The following is a 20,690-nucleotide window of genomic DNA, read 5'->3' as shown; positions in this document are numbered from 1 at the left end:
CTCTTAATATGAAGATTAATCTGGTAGTAATGTATGGGAATATCTATAAAGGGGAAAAAAAGTCCCATTAACCTGAAGTGTGATAATAGTGTCGTGGTCATTTTCAGGACTTTTGTCCCGGGTAGATATTTTGGCACACATCCCACGTTGTTCAGTGGGGTCATATTAGTCTATAACAGTTGAGATATTGTCCGCTAAATGAAGTGCATACAAATCTTACCCAGGACCTCTACTACAGGTCATCTGTTTGTACATTGTCTGCAAACACGGGGATAAACCGGCTGCTTAAAAAAAATATCCGAATATCAAATATCAAACTAACTTCACCTCGGTCGTTGAGAACAAGTTGAGACAGATTCGCGCGCAATTAACATTTGGTAGGTTTGACTTCATTGGCGCAACTCTCAGGGAGAGTATAATTCCAGAGAAGGGCTGGTCATACGTTTTCACTGGAACCACAGACCACAGAAGAATATTGTTCCAGGATAGGAAACAGTATCGGAATATGTTGAACTTTTTGCTATTTGTGTTTTGTGCCACGTTCGCAGTTGGTGAGTACAGTAGGCCTATAGGCTAATGAATGTATGGGTCGACGACAGCACCCACATCTGCTCCACACATTGAGTTTTAAAAATAATGCACACGGGTGTCCGAGGATATTTTATCTCCTCGGACACACGTGTGCATGAACAGTGAAAGGTGTTTCTTACAGAGGCGGCAATCTGGCACAGAATCTCTATATTGTAGCCTAAAACATGTTCTATAACTTTGGTTTAAACTAATGTGTTGTTACACAAATGTTGATTTTTGTTGTTGTTGTTTAACAGCCACTGAAACGTGATTAAAAAACATCCTATCATATAAGGCTCGCTCCTTAGCCCATAACTTAAGATACAGATGTTATTATAGGTTATAAAATGTTATAGGTTATTTATTCTGTATCTGAAGTTATGGAATAACATTTCGACACGTTCAGGTTGTTCCATCATCTTAAAACTATAATGGAAAATTCCAGCTTTAATGCAGCTTCCTGTTTAGATGACTAGCCCACCGCTGTAGCTTTGTGTTTGCAGAGGCGTTGTTCAAGACAAAATTGCGAGTGGGCACAGAGGGTTGGGGGCCCAGTGGCGTATACTGTATAGGCTACGTTCATGCTTACCATTAGGCTACTCGTCATTCGCTCTTAACATAACAAACCAACCATAATAGCTTATAGCAAAGATGAAATAACTAAGTTTGAAAATGAATCATGGTGCTGCCTCTGAAAGTGAATGGTCATGCGAGTAGCATATTTTAATGTGCAGTTTTTGATTGTCATTACGCATTCACGTTAATTTTGAGAGCACTGACAGGCTATAGGCCCTACGTGTTTTAATTTCGAGGTAATTTGCGTCCCATCTGTCGTCATGTTTCTGCACCCCTCACTTTTACTGGGTTGAGGCCACCTAAAATATTCTGTTTGAGTTAAGTTCGCTGGCAGAATAGGCCTAGGAAAATTCCATTATCATATAACCACTCTTTTGGCACTGCCCCTTTGGTGACACCCCTATTGTTGGAAAGTCAACCCCCTTCTTGCGTCACTATAGTAGTCCCATCCATTTAGGTTGAAATCAGCCTTGATGTTAGGAAAGCACACAATGACCTCAAATAAAAAATAATTGATAGCGCACCTCAAATGTATTAATACAAAAGTAACAAGACAGTTTTGAAAATGTAAGGAATTAGAAAGTACAGATATTTCTCTGAAAATGTAAGGGAGTAAAGTGAAAAGTTGTTGTCAAGTACAGATACCTGAAAATGCTACAGAACAGTACTTAAGTATTTGTACTTTGTTACTTCCCACCTCTGCTATTTACTCGTGGTGTTAAATTACCACAATAACACATTACAGAGATAACACAGAATAATTCAAATAGCGTTTTAATAAATCAGGATATTAAAAATATGTGGCTACATGCTTTAAAGGGCACAGCGCATGCAGCTTTGATGTCATCAACAATTGTCTATTGGACTATCTCCTTTTTTTCAGAACAGAATTTGACAAGCTTTAAAACATTGTGTATTTCCACTCCTCAAATGCTTTTTTAAGTCTAATACTGTAACAGAGAGTGGTCTGGCGCATTGTCTAAAAATCGATATCGTACACTACCTAAAATGAATTACGCTACTGACCAAGAGAAACCTGGTCAGAAGTCCATGTCGAGTTGTTCATATGTTATTTTAAGAGCGCATTATCAACAGTGATATGGACGGGTGCACAACACACCATCCTTCTATCATCCATGAACGTGCACCAGCGCACATCCATGCAATACATTACAAATTACATGATTACAATGGGAAACATAATTAGAATAAATTAGTGCTGTCAGTTAAACGCGTTATTAACGGCGTTAACGGAAACCTATTTTAACGGCGGTGTAACAAACTTTGTAGTTTTTTCACATGCTGTTGCAACAACTAGTAATGTTAGAACAACTATAACACCACACCGATCTAGCCAGACTGGAAACTAAACAATACGCACTGACGGATGGAAATCTGTGCTGCATCAAAGTGGAGAGCGAAACGTGCTTATAGTAAACTTACTAAATCTTGAAACAAACACGAATAAAAGGCACAAAATAAGGTTGGTGTAAGAGTTATCTGTGTGTTTATGGGATTAATGTGACCATGTTCCTATGTTTTGCTCTCTCCAGTTTACTAACAGGAGTGTCACGAATGTATCGATAGGCACAGTCAAACTGCCGGTGGCTGACTAATTAAGTTCAGCAAGCTTAACTTTACATGTCATAACATCAACTAAACATAAGTCACACATTCATTCTATCACTTGTAATATGAACGTAGCCTATTTCCTACAACTAGGTGAGATAATTGGCTATGTTATACTGAAGTTCCACAGTTAGCTAGCTAGCAAGCTAACCGTTTTGCATGGGATATTATGGTAAGTGTACATGCTAAATTTGTATAATACATGGGGTATTGCAAACAAATAAGGTTGGTAATGTACATCGTTTCGACATGAGTAAGTTACATAAACACAATTCTTCATAACTGCCGTGTTAGTAAAATGATTGAATGTCCTGTGGCCAAAGAGTAGTAGCCTAGGCTGACGCATTAGTTGTGTGCCGCCAAAGATTTTTTCACCATCACTTGTTCTGTTATCAACATTCCTCTTTGGCTGCTACTATTTGCGATGCACTCTGCTTTCGACATTCATTTACATTAAATTCCATTCCAACTCCGCACACCAGCATCGCACTTTGCAGCCGTGTAAATTCAGTTATATTTGGTCGCTGCTCCATAAAATCCATTGTTCATCCAGTGTTTGCCTGTTAAAAACTTCGGCGTTGATGAGTGTGGCAAGTGACAGTGCACCATAGACTGTAGGCCTATAAAATGCTGAAATGTTGAAAAGTTCCTTATTTTCAACTGAACTCAAAAATAATGAATATAGTATGAATATAATATTTTCTGTTTGTTATGCCCTTTATAATGTGTGTAGGCCTACATTTTGTGCATGCACTTCTGCAGTAGCATTTATTTCAGTTTATATCAGCTATATTTCTGAAGAATATATTGTTTTACCTCAGGTCTGCTGCACATCTTTTGAAATTTGATTTGAAATAATCAAATAGACCTATGTCTTAAAGTTCAGTTAATAAAGTAACTTGCTTTGCTTTCATTTGAATCCCAATCAAGATAAACAATAATTGCTTTATTGTTAATATGGACTCCTGGAAAGTTCAGAAATGCAAAATAATAGAATTTTAATCATATGATAAAATGCGATTAATCGTGATTAACTATAGGAATTCAGCGATTAATCGTGATTAAAAATGTTAATCGTTTGACAGCACTAGAATAAATTATAATAAATAAATAAATAAATAAATAAATAAATAATAAATATTACGAAATACACCCATTGTCAGTTAAAGTAACTAACTGTGTGGAACTGTTTCGTCGTTGACTAAAACCACGGTGTAGTTAGTTTCACTTTGCCAATGAGTTCAAATAATAGACGAGTGCAAATGCATAAAGGCTATACTATGCTAGGTTTTCGTAAAGCATGGTGGTTTCCAACACAGTGCCCGCGGGCACCAGGTAGCCCGCAGGACGCCTATGAGGCGCCCTCAGCGCACTTTTAAAAAAATAGCCAACAAGTTGCCTGCAGATCACGCTCTAAAACATCCGAATCCCTTTCCCATTCAATCTTTAAGCAACAATGGAAGCGGAGTGCATACACGCTGCTCGCACGCATAGACAGTAACAGAAAAAAGCTTGCTCGTCTGGTGTACAGGGATGGATTACTGCACGGGCCTACGGGGCCCAGGCCCAGGGGCCCAAGGGGTCAGGGGCCCTGAAGCCCAAGCCATTGCATGAAATCATTGCCTCAATATCAACAAATCAGGATGTAGGCTATGAATCTGATTGAATTAAAGTATTGGTCATCCCCAAAATGCACCAGAATACAGAAAAATCCCATCAAACAAATTAAACAATTTCTGGGGGAGGACCCTCAAACCCACCCACATATATGCAACAATTAGTGTGTGGGGGGGCTTAATACATCTGGGCCCAGGGGGCAAAAAGTTCTGTGGCTATTCCGTGTTCATCCCACGGGCCCTTTGTCCTCCATAGCCTATGGTTTAGCAATAGTGCTGAAAATCTTGTGGCTTTTTTGTCTTAATCATGAAGAGATTTCAGATGTGCAATAACTATAAAAGGCGTCTTAGGGTGGGCTTTGTGATTGCTATTGAAATTTTACAACAGAATTGTCCCCTGAAATCAAAAATGAAACAGCCTCTGAATTCTAAATGGTGGGTAATGCTAAAAATTGTAACCGAAATTATTAATTGCACAAAAAGATTGCTTTTTTCATTTAAAAATTAGATTAGATTGCCAATGGAAATTAAATTAAATTGAAATGAACAAAACTGTTGGTAGTGTTGCATATTGATATTGAAGTATTGAAGAATCAGATGAAAATTCAGTTGCTTAATATATAAAGGCGTATAGGCCTACATAATATTGATAATTGAAATGTAAAAATCCCATAGGCCTGTTTTTTAGGAGGATTACCCTTGCAAAAAAGGGGCAAGGGTTTGTTTGTTTCAAATGAGTAGCCCTCCATATGATTTCAGGTCCTTCAGGTAGTCCTCATTTCCAAAAAGGTTGGAGACCCTAGAGGAATAACTGTTCCATTTGGTCTCGCGTGCAAACAGATTCCTTGAAATGCGCCACTGACAAAATACCGATGCACAGTTTGAAGCTTGACGGTTTTAAGGATTAAACAAGGGGAGGTTGTGTTTTTCTGTTATTTCCATAGGATTAAAATGGTATTTGGGGTAGCTAGCAGGCAGTGTTGGGGAAGTTACTTTTAAAAAGTAGTGTTTGCTCGTTACTCGTTACTTCTCAAAAAAGTAACCCGTTACTTTACTTAGTTACCCTCTATGGAAAGTAATTTTTTACGTTACTCGTTACTTTTACGTTACTTTTATGTTGCTCGTCTTTGGGCAGAACCCAATATCTGTTCCTAAATGTGTAGGCCTACATAAAGTTCTACTATGGAGGACACTGCCACAAACACTTGACAAGAAAACATTGGGCTTATAGGCTTCAACACCACCACTAAAGCCTTATGAAACAATATAAAATAACATAGTCTCGATACATCTTAATCAGGCATATAGGTGAACACAAATATATGAGGGCTTATTTTATAGCCTTATACTCTTTCATTAAACAGGCGCTCCTCCAAAGCTAGTGCAAATCGTATCAGTAGGCTGGCAGTTGAGTTAACGGCAGTGGACAAAATCAGGGCACAGTGTAGGCTACAAATAACACTTACATTCCTCCCCTTAGTTTCAAGTAATGTGAATACCTCCATCCCTCAGAAGTTACCGTTGGCTGCGTCTCGCTTGCTATGATTGCTCTTCGTTGCCACCTGCCTCTGTCACGTACCGTGTGGAGCTATGATTGCACTTCATGCTACCAGCCTCTGTCATGTAGGCTGCCGTGTGGAGCTCGTGCCTATTGCCAAGCGCACAGCTGAGAAAGCAGCGTCGCTGTCAAATCTGTCCCTGGTAAAAAGTAACGTTGCGCCGATATGAAAAAGTAACTACGTTACGTTACCAAATTTTCAGTAGTAACACGTTACACTACTTTTTTACTTTTAACTCGAAAAAGTAGTTACGTTACTGTAACTCGTTACTTTGTAACGCGTTACACACAACACTGCTAGCAGGCACTTGGAAATATATGTGAAAGTAGTTCAGTGTATGGGCATTTAGTGTACAAAAAGCTAATATTGTAGCCTACCATAGATAAATAAATTGAGTCAAAATCTTTGTTTTGCCTCAGGGCTAAGAATAAAAACCCAAATAACCAAGTAAATTGTATTTATGAATGAAACATGGTACATCACTAGCACTTTATACACAAAAATACCAAAAAAATGCAATCACACCTTGTTTTATCCTTAATATCTTCATGTGCATTTGTTGCAGAGACCTTAAATATTGGCTCAACATTAATATTGTACTTAAGCAATATAGCACGAGTGAGAGTGGGATTAGTCATGGATAGGCTTGGGCACCGAAACACGGTTCTAATAGACCTCTCCAGAATAAGTCCCGCCTCCGTAACTTCTGTATCCATCCAACTTCCGGTCGGCAAATGTCTATGGGAAATAACATGGCGTTTCGAAAGATCGTACCTGTCAAACTCTGTAGGTGACAAAGTAGAAAAAGCTGGTGGGCCGATTGGCCTACACACTTCTGCCATCTAGTTTCCACTGGATTTTTTGATTGTCAGTGCCGTTTAAGTAGTAAACGATTATTAATGCTAACCGGGAGCTAGTTCCGATGTACGCGGGCGGGGGAGGGCATTAGATTTTGCTCACAACCCAGTCACAACCTAACGTGATGGTCATTTTCACGTGTGATTCATGCGTGGTTTCAGTGGTCTATAAATGTAAATCGTTAAGTCTATTTGAAATGGGCGATTTCTTCTTTTTTTTTAACCACAAGCTCCGCGACCCACCCAGAATGGTTCCGCGACCCACTTTTGGGTACCGACCCACCAGTTAAGAACCACTGTTCTAGAACATCTTGGAGGTCTGAGCTGAGCGCTTGCTTTGACTGGCTTGAGCCTGTGCGTGAAGGGTGCGCAACTGTACGTTTGGTCAGTGTTTTCTTTCTTTCTTTTATTCCAATTTCGGGTCTGTCAGTCACAGTGAAAACCGGGGACTTTTCCGGGGACAGCTCCAGCCGGGGACAGGTCACCGAAATCGGGAGACTGTCCCCGGAAACCGGGGACGTCTGGTCACCCTAGCACAGTGTTTCTCAAACTGTGGGTCGCGACCCACTACTGGGTCGCGGAGACATGCCAGGTGGGGCGCGAACTGACGTGAAAAACAGGAGTTTTTTTATTTTTTGTAGCCTGGGACCAGGTAGCACCCGATGCGCAATGGACGCACTGTGTTATTCACAGGGAAGCGCTCGTGTCAAGGCAGCTTATTTAGTCCCGACCTACATGAGATTTTGAACGTTGTTGTGAGAGTGGTGAATTTCATCAAAACCCGGCCCTTAAAAGCGCGTCTATTCTCCGCACTTTGCGAAGAGATGGTAGCTGACCAAAAGGCTGTACTGTTTCACAGCGAGGCAAGGTGGCTTTCCCGAGGTACAGTGCTGTCGCGCGTGTTTGAGCTCCGAGTCGCCTCTTCTTGGAGGAAGAGCACATGTTTGAATCTGCAAGCACGTTCACTAATGAACATTTCTTGACGAAGCTGGCCTATCTTAGCGATATATTTGATATATCTTAGCGATACATTTGAGTTAAATGTCCAGTTACAAGGCAAAGACAAGCACCTACATCACCTAGCAAATAAGATTACTGCATTCACCAAAAAAACTTGAGTATGGGACAGGCGCCTCGATCGCGACAGTATTATACCTTTGAGATTTCTGAGCGAAATCGCTGAAACGTCTGATTGGGAGCCACTCTTGTGATCCCATGTATTAAACAGTAGGCCTACATCACATCCCTGCAAAGTTTATTTCAAAAATATTTCCCAACCAGCAGTGCTCAGTATGACTGGATTATGGATCCATTTAATGCAGCATGTTGGTATTTAATTGAATATATTGTACAATGCTGTAAAATGGCCTATGCTTCCTAATATGTTGCTGGAAAACAGAAATATGTGTGTTATGTATTTATTTATTATTATATCTGCAGCACCAGCTGATTTTAACTCTGTTGAAGAGGATATATTTAGAACTTGTCATTATTTCAATAAATTTGACAATTTTAAGCTTGACCTACCACTTTCTTAGAGCGATGAGGGACAGGTGGGGCTCGAGAATGCCCCTTTGTTCAAAGTGGGGAATGAAAGAAAAAGTTTGAGAACCACTGATCTAGTTTGTTAACTACCACAGTCACGAGTTGGGTCGCGATAGTCTGTCATTTTTAAAAAGTGGGTCCCCAGAAAAAAAGTTTGAGAAACACTGCCCTAGCATGATATTAATCTTTCATGTGCATGAGGCCCATATAGCATCACAATGATTATGAAGATCATGTTAAAAGTTAGCTGACAAAAACATAAATATGTAGGTTACATACCTGATGTCACTGAGCTGTCAAAGAGAACCATCTCCGTATGTTATCGCTAATTAAACTCAGCTGACTGGTGTTAGCGCATAGCCATAGTTGCTGTTAAAATGCCTATAGGCTAGCGCTGGGAATCTAAACACTTCCACACCGACATGTAGCCTAACATGTTAAAAACTATTGCGTGTTATGGGTTAAAGACATGAAATTTCTTGAAGCACTGAATTAACTGGAAAGTAGAGTCCCTGTTAGATTAGCTTGCTTGCAAATGCCGTTGTCCATGACCTGGCAGTTATATGGCAAGCGGTTTTAACATACCTTATGGAAAACTGCCTACACTGTGCATGCATGGCAAGCTGTTTTAACATTTAAATGTATTATTCGTAGGAGCAATGAGATATTGATAGCAAATTTAATATAACAGTTCAATTTCATGTTCAAATGTGTCTTATCAATAAAAAGCAATTCATGCTTTAGACCATTTTAATTTAAAACATTTAAAAAAAACAAAGTACCGGTTCAGGCACCTCTTCGGCACCGGCACCGTTTTAAAAGTATCAATTTAGCACCGGTATCGGATAAAACCCAAAAGATACCCAACCCTAGTCATGGATATTCCCACGGGTGTTGTTCGGCTGTAGCCACGAGGCCGGAGGCAACAGGCAACAGGCAACAACAGCCGTGGGAATATCCATGACCAATCCCACTCTCACTCGTGCTATATTGCTTTTATACAACAATTCTACCACAAATGAAATAATCTGAAAACACCCCATTATTGTTTAAAAATGTTAATTTCGACAGCGTTTTTACGCATCAAAAAATAGTTCCTTTTCAATAGACAGCGTCTTGGTTGCTAGGTAACCAACATTCCAGATCCCTCTCCAACGGGTCTTTGTGGTTTTTTGTGTCTTCGTTGAACGACATTGTGAAATAAGGACAGCCGTTTTCATCCTGCTTTAAAATGAACGAGTCGGGCTGAAATGATTGATAGTTGATAGTTTTGTTGCTATGCCAATCAAACCAGAATTTACTAGAACTTCAATGGTAGCTGTAAGACTGTCTGTAAAAGTTACAACCCAGTAAGGCCTGATTTCATTTAGAATTCGTGAAGGACTCCAGTATGACATGGAGACACATATAAACATTCATATCTAGCTTTGTTGCATGCATGTAAGGACACTGGGCCATGTCAATTAGCATCCATGTTTATCTTACTTACGAACCACTGTTTTGTTATGGTTTGCTAAGGAGTAACCCTTTGCTTAAAATAGTGGAGAGCTGGGATATTGTATCGCGGAGTGATTTATTATTAGCTGTGCAAAGTCTGAGTTGAAATGTCTAGGGATATTCCAACTAATGGAACGTCTCTCGGCCAATCAGAAACAAATAAATAGTTCCCAATAAATAGAACCCAATTGTTGTATAATTGCAGACAAAACAACGATTTGTGCCATGTGGATACAAAAAGTTTCCAAGACCCTATATATCACCAGTTTTGCAGTTATACCAGTTTTACATAAAATGAATGTGGGCATGCAGTACAAACTTTTGCCATTCCAATCATACCGAGAACATATCTGTCTTCCACCCTACAAAGTTTTGGCAGGCTAGGAATAATACTTCCTTACTTATTGTATGAATGCTCAAACATGGCCTCCAAGATAAGGCATTTCTGAGAGGATGAAAAAATGTATGAAAACATTGAAATTTAGCAAAATCTAAGACAGTGCAACAACCATTTTCCTGAATTTTGTCTGATTTGACACAGAATAACAGTTAAACTTCCTTTCAACCTTTAATGGCCTATTTTGTCAGTGACATGAAACATCCTTTTCCGCCAAGGTCATTGCACAGCTTTTGCACAATATCTCCAATATTTTCATCAAACTTTGTACAGTGACTAACTACAAGGGCTACATGCACTGACAGAGTTTGTTTTCATAGCTTTGGTCATTGGCTCTTCCAGTGCACATGTGCTGCCATGTCTGCCTGTAGATATTGCTGAGTCTTGTCTATATAATTGCAACAAATGTTATTATACATATGAGTCTTGTATTGTATGTGTTGTTATAGTGGATGGAATCCACTATCTTGAAATCTCCTGGCTTCTTCTTCTTCTTATTATAACCTTTTCTTTTTACCTTTTCAAGAGTGAATGCGACTAACCGCTTAACGTACAGACATGTTGAAATAACCGTTCTGAAGGTCTGGAGTGGGGCAAGAGAGTTATTATTATTATTGTTTTTAAAGTTTATACTTTTTGAGAAATAGGGGATTAAAAATGTTAAAAAGTTCATTTTTCCCCCATAGACTTGAATGCCTGTGATGTCATAATGGCCTAAAGCCAGCTGCGCTCGTTAAGCTCCCAGAGTAGTTCCCGGGCTAATCAGAACACTGGCACAGGTGTCACCTGTGAATCCAACTGTCTCAGCTTTTAATGCATACAATCTGGCGCTCCCTAAAACTACACATCCTGTTTAAAGGAACACGCCACCCAAAATCAGTAGTAATATATGTTCTTACCTTAACTTTCACGAGTTGAGTCATACCTCTCCTGCGCCGGTAGGTGCACTCAAACGCTCTGTCGCGCGGCGCGAATGTGTTAGCATGTTGCTATGCTAGCGGGCTCTGCCGTGGCCGTAGAGAGAGGAGCATAGCAGTAATCAAACACCTCCATTTTTTCCCTACTTAAATACAGTTGCACGAGTAGTTGATAAAAATGTGTACGTCACACAACATGAAACGTGGCGATTTTCCAAGCGAATAAACAGGAGAACTACAATGTGTGGCGCAATAGCACTTGGGAGTACTTCGACCTAGCGTGGTAATATTATTAACACCTAATTGTAGATCCTATCCACCACAGAGTTTAGAATCCATGCTGGATCGACCCTCAGCCTCTCCCTCCCCTCTGAGCGAGAGAGAGGCACACACACTAGAGATGCGCTGATGGGCTATTATTTCAACCATAACTGCATAGCAAAACTTATCATCCATCAGCCATCCATCAGCATTAAAGTTTGTTGACCAATTTCAAAACTGCACCCGCCCACCATCCGTTGGTTGTTTTAATGTAGGCTATATGGGTGATGCAGCGCTGCTGACGTGAGGCTAGAAAGCCCTTGCCTGTTCTAGAAAGACTGATCTAATGCAGCAAATATATTAAAAGGCTGAAGTCGTACATTGGCTAGGCCTATCCCCAGAATATCAGCAGCAAACTCAGTCTCTGTCGCGCAAAACAGTCTCCAAATAAAACGCACATCGGCCTGTTGCCTATTCTGCCATGCAGCTTGTGACAATATATCGTCCAAAATGTTTGATTGCATTGCATTCTCCACATTTTTAGCAAAATTTTCATGTACCACATCAGCATTTTTGTTCAGTGAATCTTTTGTAAATTGCTTTACAATTACCGTCGGGCCTGACTGAACTGTCAACTGTAGTCAACTGTAAAACTAATAAACTTCATTTTTACGGTTTGTAAAGGGTGCAGTCCCATCCTTTATTTGGCTAATGCAGGTACAAATACTCTCCTTTACTTTCTTTGGTTGTAGGATAGTCCGCGATTCACATTAGTTTTGGCTATCACCGCAAGTGCATAGGCTACTAAACGCTAGGCCTACCCAAGTTCTATGCTATTCCTTTGCCACATTTATAATATTGCTATAATACCTTCGATGGTAACAGTCGATACTTTTGCCTGCATCAAATCGTGCATTCGCATTTAGTGCACATCTACCACAGGCTTAACATGAGTTCTAAGCGTCTTTGTATGCTCATATCTGACTTCACTAAACTATGAATGCATTTATTTATGTTGTAAGACATGTAAAATAAATGAATGACACCGGCACTACGCACAAATTAATTTAAAGTTACACCGCACTTCCCTAATAACTTCTGACTAGTTCTCTCGCGTCACTGACAGTAGCTACAGTAGCTGTTCAGTCCACCAAGTCATAAGCTATTGGCGCTGCGCAGCACCAGTTGTGATATTTATCCTACTGAGTGTAATCGTAGGTAATGTCATGTATGAAAACTAGTATTGTTAGGCAATACTATAAGTGTCAAGTCCAGGGCAGCTAAGGTGTGGCGATGACATCATCAATACGCAAGTATGCGGTTGTGCCGTCCAAACGAACTCACAAGGGCTACGGTTTCAGATTTTTCCACCCTGGGACCAGGTATCAAAAAAGTGCGGTTTCGGGCAGCGCGTTTACAGGATTCGTTTGGACGATCGGCCAAGACGAAGCAAAACCGGTGCGTTTAACCCAAAAAGCATATGCTTCAAATTTGGTACAGGTCAAAAACATCTTGAGTGTTATATCTCAAGAACGCCTTGACACACAAGGTTTTTTGGTACGGTTTGTATTAACTCAAAGATTAAGTGATTCAATGTTTTTTTTTCTAGTAATCTCCCCACCAACATTAAGCCAGCAGCTTTTCATCCACTATTGTAATTCCTCTGGCATTACATTTCTATTACATATGAGTCTTGAATTTCCCCTTGGGGATCAATAAAGTATCTATCTATCTATCTATCTATTGAATGTAAAATGACAATTCTGCATTGCCCTGACATTTAAGTGCTATTTAAGAAACATCATCAACACTTCTGATTTCACACATTTTTCACATTGTTTAGTGTCTTGAAAATATCAGCATGTCTGAAAATAGTATATTGTTTTATTGATGTGTGTTGTAGGACAAGGAGAAAAATGTCTTGAGTGTTCAGGTGCGGCATGGGCCAACTGTGTTGGACAGGAACATACCTGTCGAGTTTCTGAGAAGTGTGTGTCGGCAGTGTCTGTGCTCACTCAAGGTATTAACACTCAATTGTTTTATGTGCATGTGTTTATATGGTTGTTTGTTTGGCATGGACCTGTCAAGGACTTATGTGTTGGTGGCTGTGGTACAGTATATGTGGACACTAGATGACTTAAGCAGCTTTGTTTGTGTGTGTCCATGTGTTTGATATGTTGTGTTTTTTGTGGGGGTATGACAGATCTTAGTGGACAAGACAAAGTGCCCATCAAGAAAGTGAGTAGAAGATGTGCAGATCGCACACTCTGTGAGAAGGACTTCTCCGTGAACTTTCGAGTTGCTGACTGGAAGCTCAAGATTAAGTGTGGCGAAAATGTAACTATGGGTAAGATTGAGACATTTTTCCATCAGCATCACTTCGCCAGCACTTCATGCTCTTTTTACCCTAACTGGTCCCTTCTCTCTTTCTCTCTCTGGAAATTCAGGAAATGAAAAACATTCCGAGGGCAAACTGGTATGTTATGGATGTGTTTCCGACCCCTATTATTGCACTAAAACGGTGAAATGCAGTGAAACTGAGACCATGTGCATCAGTGCTTCAGGTGATCATTATACCTTTCTCTCTATCTCTATCTCTCTCTTTGTGTGTGTGTATGTGTAAAACAGAATTGGTCTTAGGTCTATTAGAACTGGATGACAGGGTAAAATCTGAACATGTATATTTGTATTTCTCACAGAGACTGTTGCTGGAAATCTTGTGGTCAACAAAGGTTGTGCAACTAAGACCATGTGCGATCTAACACGAGACATATCGGATGTGGTGGGGCCTACGGTAGTTGGGCATGTGTCTTGTTGTCAAGGGAACCTTTGCAATGGCAGTGGTGTCTTGTCATCCACCTCATCAGTGTGCTTGTTGTTGCTGTCAATGCTTCCCTGGATGCTGCCTTGAAATTGGAAAACATCAGCTAAGGAAAGTGACAGAAAAATAGCTCTATGATGCTATTCAGACAGAGGTGTCATTTACAGTTTTTATCAGTCGCTTTGGTGTTTTTGGTTTTTCTTACTCTAGCTTTCATTTGTGCCAATCTGATACAGAAGTTGAGAAGGGAAAGGGGGATTCACCACGTCTCCCTACTGGAGCGGGGGAGCAAGGAATAGCATTGTTTATGTACATTTTTTTTTACATTTTCAATTGCTACTGTCATGTTTGTCAAAATGCACTATTTTAGTTTCATGCTGAATACCTGAGTACCTTACCCTATAAAATAAAGAAATAGGCCTTATTTCATCGCTTGAGTCATTACATACAAAAGTGTTGAACTAGCTGTCATAACTAGTTGTCATAGTCTCTCTAGCATATTTATATGGATGGATAGAAAGGTGTAGACCTACAGTGGTGCACAGCTCTTACCAAGGGGTGTTTTAGTTTATTAGTGTATGCTGTAAACACTTTTGTTTTCTTCACACTGTCACAATGTCTGTCAACAGAAAAAACTTTGAAACATATCCACACTCTTGCAATTGACCTCATCCACACACAATAATGTGTAACTTTGTAGTTTCGAAATAGCTAAGCCACACAGAAAAAAGTGCTTCCTTGTGGACTTTTCATTAGAAAATACTTACAGAGTAAGCTGTCAATTAAAATGTGACAAAGCAGTCTGACCACTTTGTTCATGAACAATGGCGTAAGGACTTGTCATTGCACTGAAAGTTTCATTGGCAGAAATACTTGCTTTTAAGGAATAAACTAAGCATTTTGAGCGAGATACGCACTTTTGCAGGTAATCCACTTTGTGGTGCAGTTTGCACTATTTGTTTTGAGAAATGCTAAATGTGCTGATTTAAGAAATGCACCAAAGGGACTGGAAACTGGAATTTGTCAATTTTAATGATTTGATATTAAAAAGGTCTGAAATAATTTCCCCAGTGTGTTTTTCGTAATTAGTGTCTTTTTCTGGTCGTCTTATAACCATAACTAGCCTGGAAGCCCAAATTGGCTCTGTGCACGTAATGAACTTCCGTTTTTTGTCTAGAAGCAGGCATACCGGTTTCCTGTATGCTGTCATCGCTGTCAACAAACACCTGAAGATGAGTGTTTTAAGTTGTACCAAAACGTAAGAAATACAATGTATGCGAGTCTTTTAGGTTTCTTAAAACCGTGGGCGACTAAGGAGCACTGCTGTGTGCCACTCTTCAAGTCGATATAACAGTAATTTTGGGGGCCATACAATAAATTAATTTATATTACATTTAGTGACTGTACACCCACCGGCTTGTAGATGGCGGTGCGAAGAGTTGCTGTTAAAGCAGGGGTGGGCAAACGTTTTGGGTCAATGGCCACATTGAGTTTTGAAAATTGGCCAGCTGGGGCGCAATCTATATAGCCTATCATTTAAATGATTACAATGACAAAGTCATTTTGTTTTAAAAATATTAATTGCTTAAAAAATACTGCTAATTTGATGCTGTTTAACAAATGTACTGCACTGTCACGTTAAGAACAATTCACATTTAGTTCTCAATCTTCTGCCAGCTCCGCTCTACTAGTACTGTGCCTATGGCTATGCCCTCACAGTTTATACATGGTCAGTAGTGGAAACTACTGTTGCTTTCATTATTTCCTTTTAAACGTTTCTTATAAGAAGGAGATATCAATTATCAATAGCAAGCCAGCTGGAACCTGCCGCTCTCTCTCCCTCTTGTGAGCGATCAGACTCCAATTAAATGGAGTAGCATAACGTTTAAGTTAGATCTGCTGCAATGTAACATGATGTTTTGACATTGACATTTTAAACGTTCTCTAAGAAGAGTGAAAAGCAGTTTGCAGTAAAGCTAACCAACGTTGTTTCCATAGCAGGAAAAAAATAGCAAGCAGCCTGATAACCTAATTAAATGCTCGGCGGGCCGGATTAAAGTGCTTGGCGGGCCGGGCCACAGTTTGCCCACCCCTGTGTTAAAGGATGTTCAGAAACTGTTCACACTGCATGCGCAAACATCGCTGCACTATGAAACACATTGTTCTATTTGGTCCTTACTGACATAGTGGGGTCGTATGTATGTGTAATTTTTCTCAGTCATTTCAAATTGGACTCAGACTCAAATTGTTCTATAGACCCTAAACTTCAACTTGGAAGTGAAAACCAAACTTTAACACAAATTTGAAATGACTGAGCCTTAAACAACCCCACTAACAGCCAGAGGCGGCGCTTTAAGCACTGAATGATTCATCTCGTGCATGCGCAGGTCGAGTGTTTATACGAACAAGTCACCCGTGATCCCTGATACCTGATGACCACGGAGATCCTACCACGGACATCAGAGGATCTGTTACTTTTCATCTTCTTGCTTTGCAGGTCGTATCACCGCGCTAGCTAAAGACTAAGGGCTCTATCTTGTGTCCCAGCGCAATTGACTTTGTATACTCGCCCTTTTGACTTTCCTATTTTGCAGTCAGCGCATATTGGAATTTTCCCTCCACAGGTACATGCCTGTAAATTAGGGAATTCGATTGCGCCCACGGGGGCGGTTCAGCGAAAAGACGGGGCGTGTTCCGGCGCAAACGTTCATATTTTGCAGTTTCAGAAAACAATTCCGCCACAGACCTAGCCTAGAAATCTAGACGCACCCTAGCGGCAGCAGGGCTAGTCTAGCAACTCTCCATTGGCTTGTGATCTCGAAAAATTAAACTTCTATCAGGCCAATCAAATCGTGAGTCGTTAGGCGGGCTTAACATAATGATTGATGGCAGAGTTGCAACGGTTCCCAGATAGCAAAATTTGACCGGCCCACCTCTGGCCCACTACCTTGCCTCAGGGTTTTGTGAGTGTTGGCCCAGTTCTGGCTGGGCCTCCGGCCCAACAATGGCCCAGTTACTGATAACTGACACAAAGAATTTCCTCTGGCCCAGATGTGGCCCACACACTGCAAAATGACTCTCATTGTTTCTGTTGGCCCAGTTCTGGCCCACACACTGTAAAATGACTCTTATTGGAACTGTTGGCCCAGGTGTGGCCCACACACTGTGAAATGACTCTTATTGTTTCTGTTGGCCCAGGTGTGGCCCACACACTGTGAAATGACCGTCATGCATTCTGTTGGCCCAGGTCTGGCCCACACACTATATAACTGAGTGTTGGCTGAGTGTCGGCTGGGCCTCTGGGCCTGTACTGGCCCACACACTATAAAACTGATCTGATTGAGTGTTGGCTGAGTGTCGGCTGGGCCTCTGGGCCTGTACTGGCCCACACACTATAAAACTGATCTGACTGAGTGTTGGCTGAATGTCGGCTGGGTCCCCGGGCCACATGTGGCCCATTAACTACCAAAAGTACTTGAAAATAAACACAAATCCAGAACTAGTAATTAAAAGCACAAGCTACTTTTATTAACAAGTTTGACAAACACAACCTTGCAAATAAAACAAACATTTAAAAATTATACAAGCTTTTACATATATACACTTTAGAAATTTAACAAGTTAAAATATACAATCTACTTTTATCTACAACAATCAACATCTTTCATATACAAAAACACAAACAATTAAACATTTTAAAACTGTATAATGATTCAAAGAAATAAATTATTCTAAATTAACATTAAACATTTACAGAAATATTCTATCTCTCTCCCTCACTCACTCACTCTAAAAGAGTAATTCCATTGGCAGTAGTTGTGGGTTGTGAGTTAAGTGTTGTGCTAGTGCTTTAAATTCTGTATTTTTGTACCATGTACCATGACCTACCCAGCTACATACATGCACACATACTCACTATCAAAGCATTTTTCAATAGCAGCAACCTTTGCCACCTGCCTTCTCTTTCTGTTGCCGCTTCATTGTTGCCTCCACCAGTTTCAGCAGCACTACCAGCCGGGGGTGTCTCCAAACTGCATTTAGGTATAAAAGAATATTATAAGATCATTATGAGGTCTAAAGCAAGATTTTAACATGTCATCTGTCAGAGAAGTTCTGTTTGTCCACTCAAATATACTTACAGATAGCCACCTCAGCTCTCTGTGGGGGTTGATCAAAGAGTTCTTTCCATCCATCCTTCAATTTGAGATGCATGGACAGCATGTCATTTCAAAAGAAAAGAAATAAAATCATTAAACTATTTATCCTTTACTGTCTGACAAAATATTACTAAAGCCCAGTCTTGCCACTCTGCAGCTGTCTTAGTTATTTTGGGCAACATTGACATTGTGTGATTGTTAAATGCTGATATATTACCAATGACAATCACCAAGAGCAAGACATATTTGTCAACACATACAGACCTGAAGCACAAAGGCTTGTGGACTTCCTTCACAAGAGCCTTGTGGGTGCTCCAGTTGGTTGGCCATGTTTTCAACAGCGCATGTTTCCTGCCCACTCCTGTTCTTTGCTGACATAATGGATGAGGCAAACCAAAAGCATCTAAAAATGACACATCACAAAACACAAGCCTAGATGAAAGCTGATTCCTATGATTTGGCTCATCTAAACAAAAACGTATTACTTATTCTATTAAATCAATGTACTTACCAAGAGCTATTCAGGTCTCCTGTTTTTCCAACACAAGAAATGGTTCACACATGTATACACGGGTAGCCTTCTTCATCCAAAGGAGTGCAGGCAGGTCTCTGGTCAGTGTGGCCTGGATTCTGAGGTGTACATTTAAAAAAAGTCACAGTAACGTTAGGTTAATGGAAGTATGTGTTCAAAATTATTACATGATCATAAACAACCCCTCAGTACAAAATACAGAACGACCTTAAAATACAGATTTTGATGAGCTTTACATGACCAGGACAGGACCCACCCTGCTACCATCTCTCTCTCTCTCTCTCTCTTTCTCTCTCACACTCACACACTCTCTTAAGGCATACAGTCTCAGTCCTGCCTGCCTATGCCTGAAGTTGGAGATAACGATGAAATGCCCAATTACCAATCGCTATATTCTAAGTAATCCAATACTGGTTAACTGTTAAGCTATTTCTAAAATGATTAGATCACACTTTTCTTTGAAAACCACATAATTATGCAAGTATAGCTAACGTTACAGCACTGAACGTTTTTGACTAACCACCAACACTGACGTTAACGGTAATTAGGCCAACAAAGTAGGCTAAGAAATCATAACGTATGTTACCGCTAGCTTCGTCATCGTCAAGGGGGTTAGATTGAAACACCCATTCTTGTTATGCTACTTGTTAAACTTTGTCTGCAATAATAAGCCTACGTACATTCATAATGATTTACATGCAATAACAGGTAAAGGTAAAGTTGCATGTTACTTACCACAGGCAGTGTCCAAAACGAGACAGTTTCGCGCCGTCCTGCTGGTTTCAAACTGAACAGTTGCTCTGCTCGTGGCTCTTCCACATGTAATGGGCCGACAGTCACTTTACAGAATTGGGCCATGTACGTTTAGCGTCCGGCTGTCGCTAAATGTTTCATTTTTGCCGCCAACAGCCGCGATACTGATCATTGTTCGTTCCTGAAGTATCGGGCCACACACTGTATGAAATCCGTCTGCCGAGATTGATTCGAAACCTGGCAGTAGCCCATCAAACCCCAATCGGGCCAAATAAGACACTCAGTAATCAGCCCAACTACTGCGTGTCAGTGTCGGCCCATTCAAGGGGACAGTGCCTCAGCCGACCTGAAACTCCGCCGACAGTGGCAGCACTCAGCCAGGATCGGGCCGACTGTGTTTACTGTGCTTCAGCCGACTCGGACCTCAGCCGACACTGCCAGCACTCGGCCAGAATCGGGCCGACTATGCTTGCTATCTGGGTTTGGCTTGAATTCCCTGCTACTTGAAAACAAATAAGATGGATGTTGCTGTTGGCGAACAGTGTGACACGAGTTAAGCTTTTATTAAGTTGGCAAAAGTTTGAACTAGCCAACTAGCTCCGCTGGTGGGAAACGCATGGGACTCATAGCTGTCTTATTGCTTGCAGAGGGAATTTGAAAGACAACCGATTATCCCGCCCCTCGGACTGAGCACTGCGAACGGTGAGTGCCCAGACCCTACATTTTAATGTGGGTCTGGCTCGTCAGGCTACCACAGACCAGGAACTCCCTGGTCTAAAGTCTGTGGCGCAAATTCAGATGCTATTGTAAGGGGGCATGCATGAACACAGGCCTGCAAGAATGCATGCGTTGCACACCAATCTACAGACACCCCCCTGCACAGACGGAAACATTCAAAGCCTTGATAATATTTGTCCATTTCCCGGTTTTGTTCGTGCATTGGTGACCTACAAATTTAAGTATAACATCTACATGCAATATCTTTACAACAACAACGCCTAAT

General features: G+C 40.7%; 2 long non-coding RNA genes across 3 annotated transcripts; one reads left to right on the top strand and one right to left on the bottom strand.

Annotated features, from left to right (window-relative positions):
- The first annotated feature begins 379 nt into the window (after window positions 1–379).
- Window positions 380–15,307, top strand: LOC143102049 (uncharacterized). The gene is made up of 5 exons (XR_012982552.1): window positions 380–551; window positions 13,328–13,444; window positions 13,628–13,771; window positions 13,872–13,988; window positions 14,124–15,307. It is a non-coding gene; the product is annotated as an uncharacterized LOC143102049 (long non-coding RNA).
- Window positions 15,308–17,944: 2,637 nt separating this feature from the next.
- LOC143103071 (uncharacterized) lies at window positions 17,945–20,121 on the bottom strand. Of its 2 annotated transcripts, none has more exons than XR_012982713.1 (5): window positions 19,670–20,121; window positions 18,914–19,032; window positions 18,667–18,805; window positions 18,385–18,439; window positions 17,945–18,276 (listed from the first exon to the last, which is right to left on the bottom strand). It is a non-coding gene; the product is annotated as an uncharacterized LOC143103071 (long non-coding RNA). The 2 variants fall into 2 exon arrangements; XR_012982714.1 differs by having other exon boundaries at window positions 18,667–18,773.
- Window positions 20,122–20,690: the final 569 nt, after the last annotated feature.

Source organism: Alosa pseudoharengus, unplaced genomic scaffold (genome assembly GCF_046254945.1).
Source record: "Alosa pseudoharengus isolate Yale_2024_CS ecotype anadromous, Long Island Sound unplaced genomic scaffold, YU_APseudo_1.1 YU_APseudo_1.1_scf_4, whole genome shotgun sequence".
In the NCBI taxonomy this organism is placed as follows: Eukaryota; Metazoa; Chordata; class Actinopteri; order Clupeiformes; family Clupeidae; genus Alosa; species Alosa pseudoharengus.
This window is presented reverse-complemented; position numbering and strand designations above follow the sequence as displayed.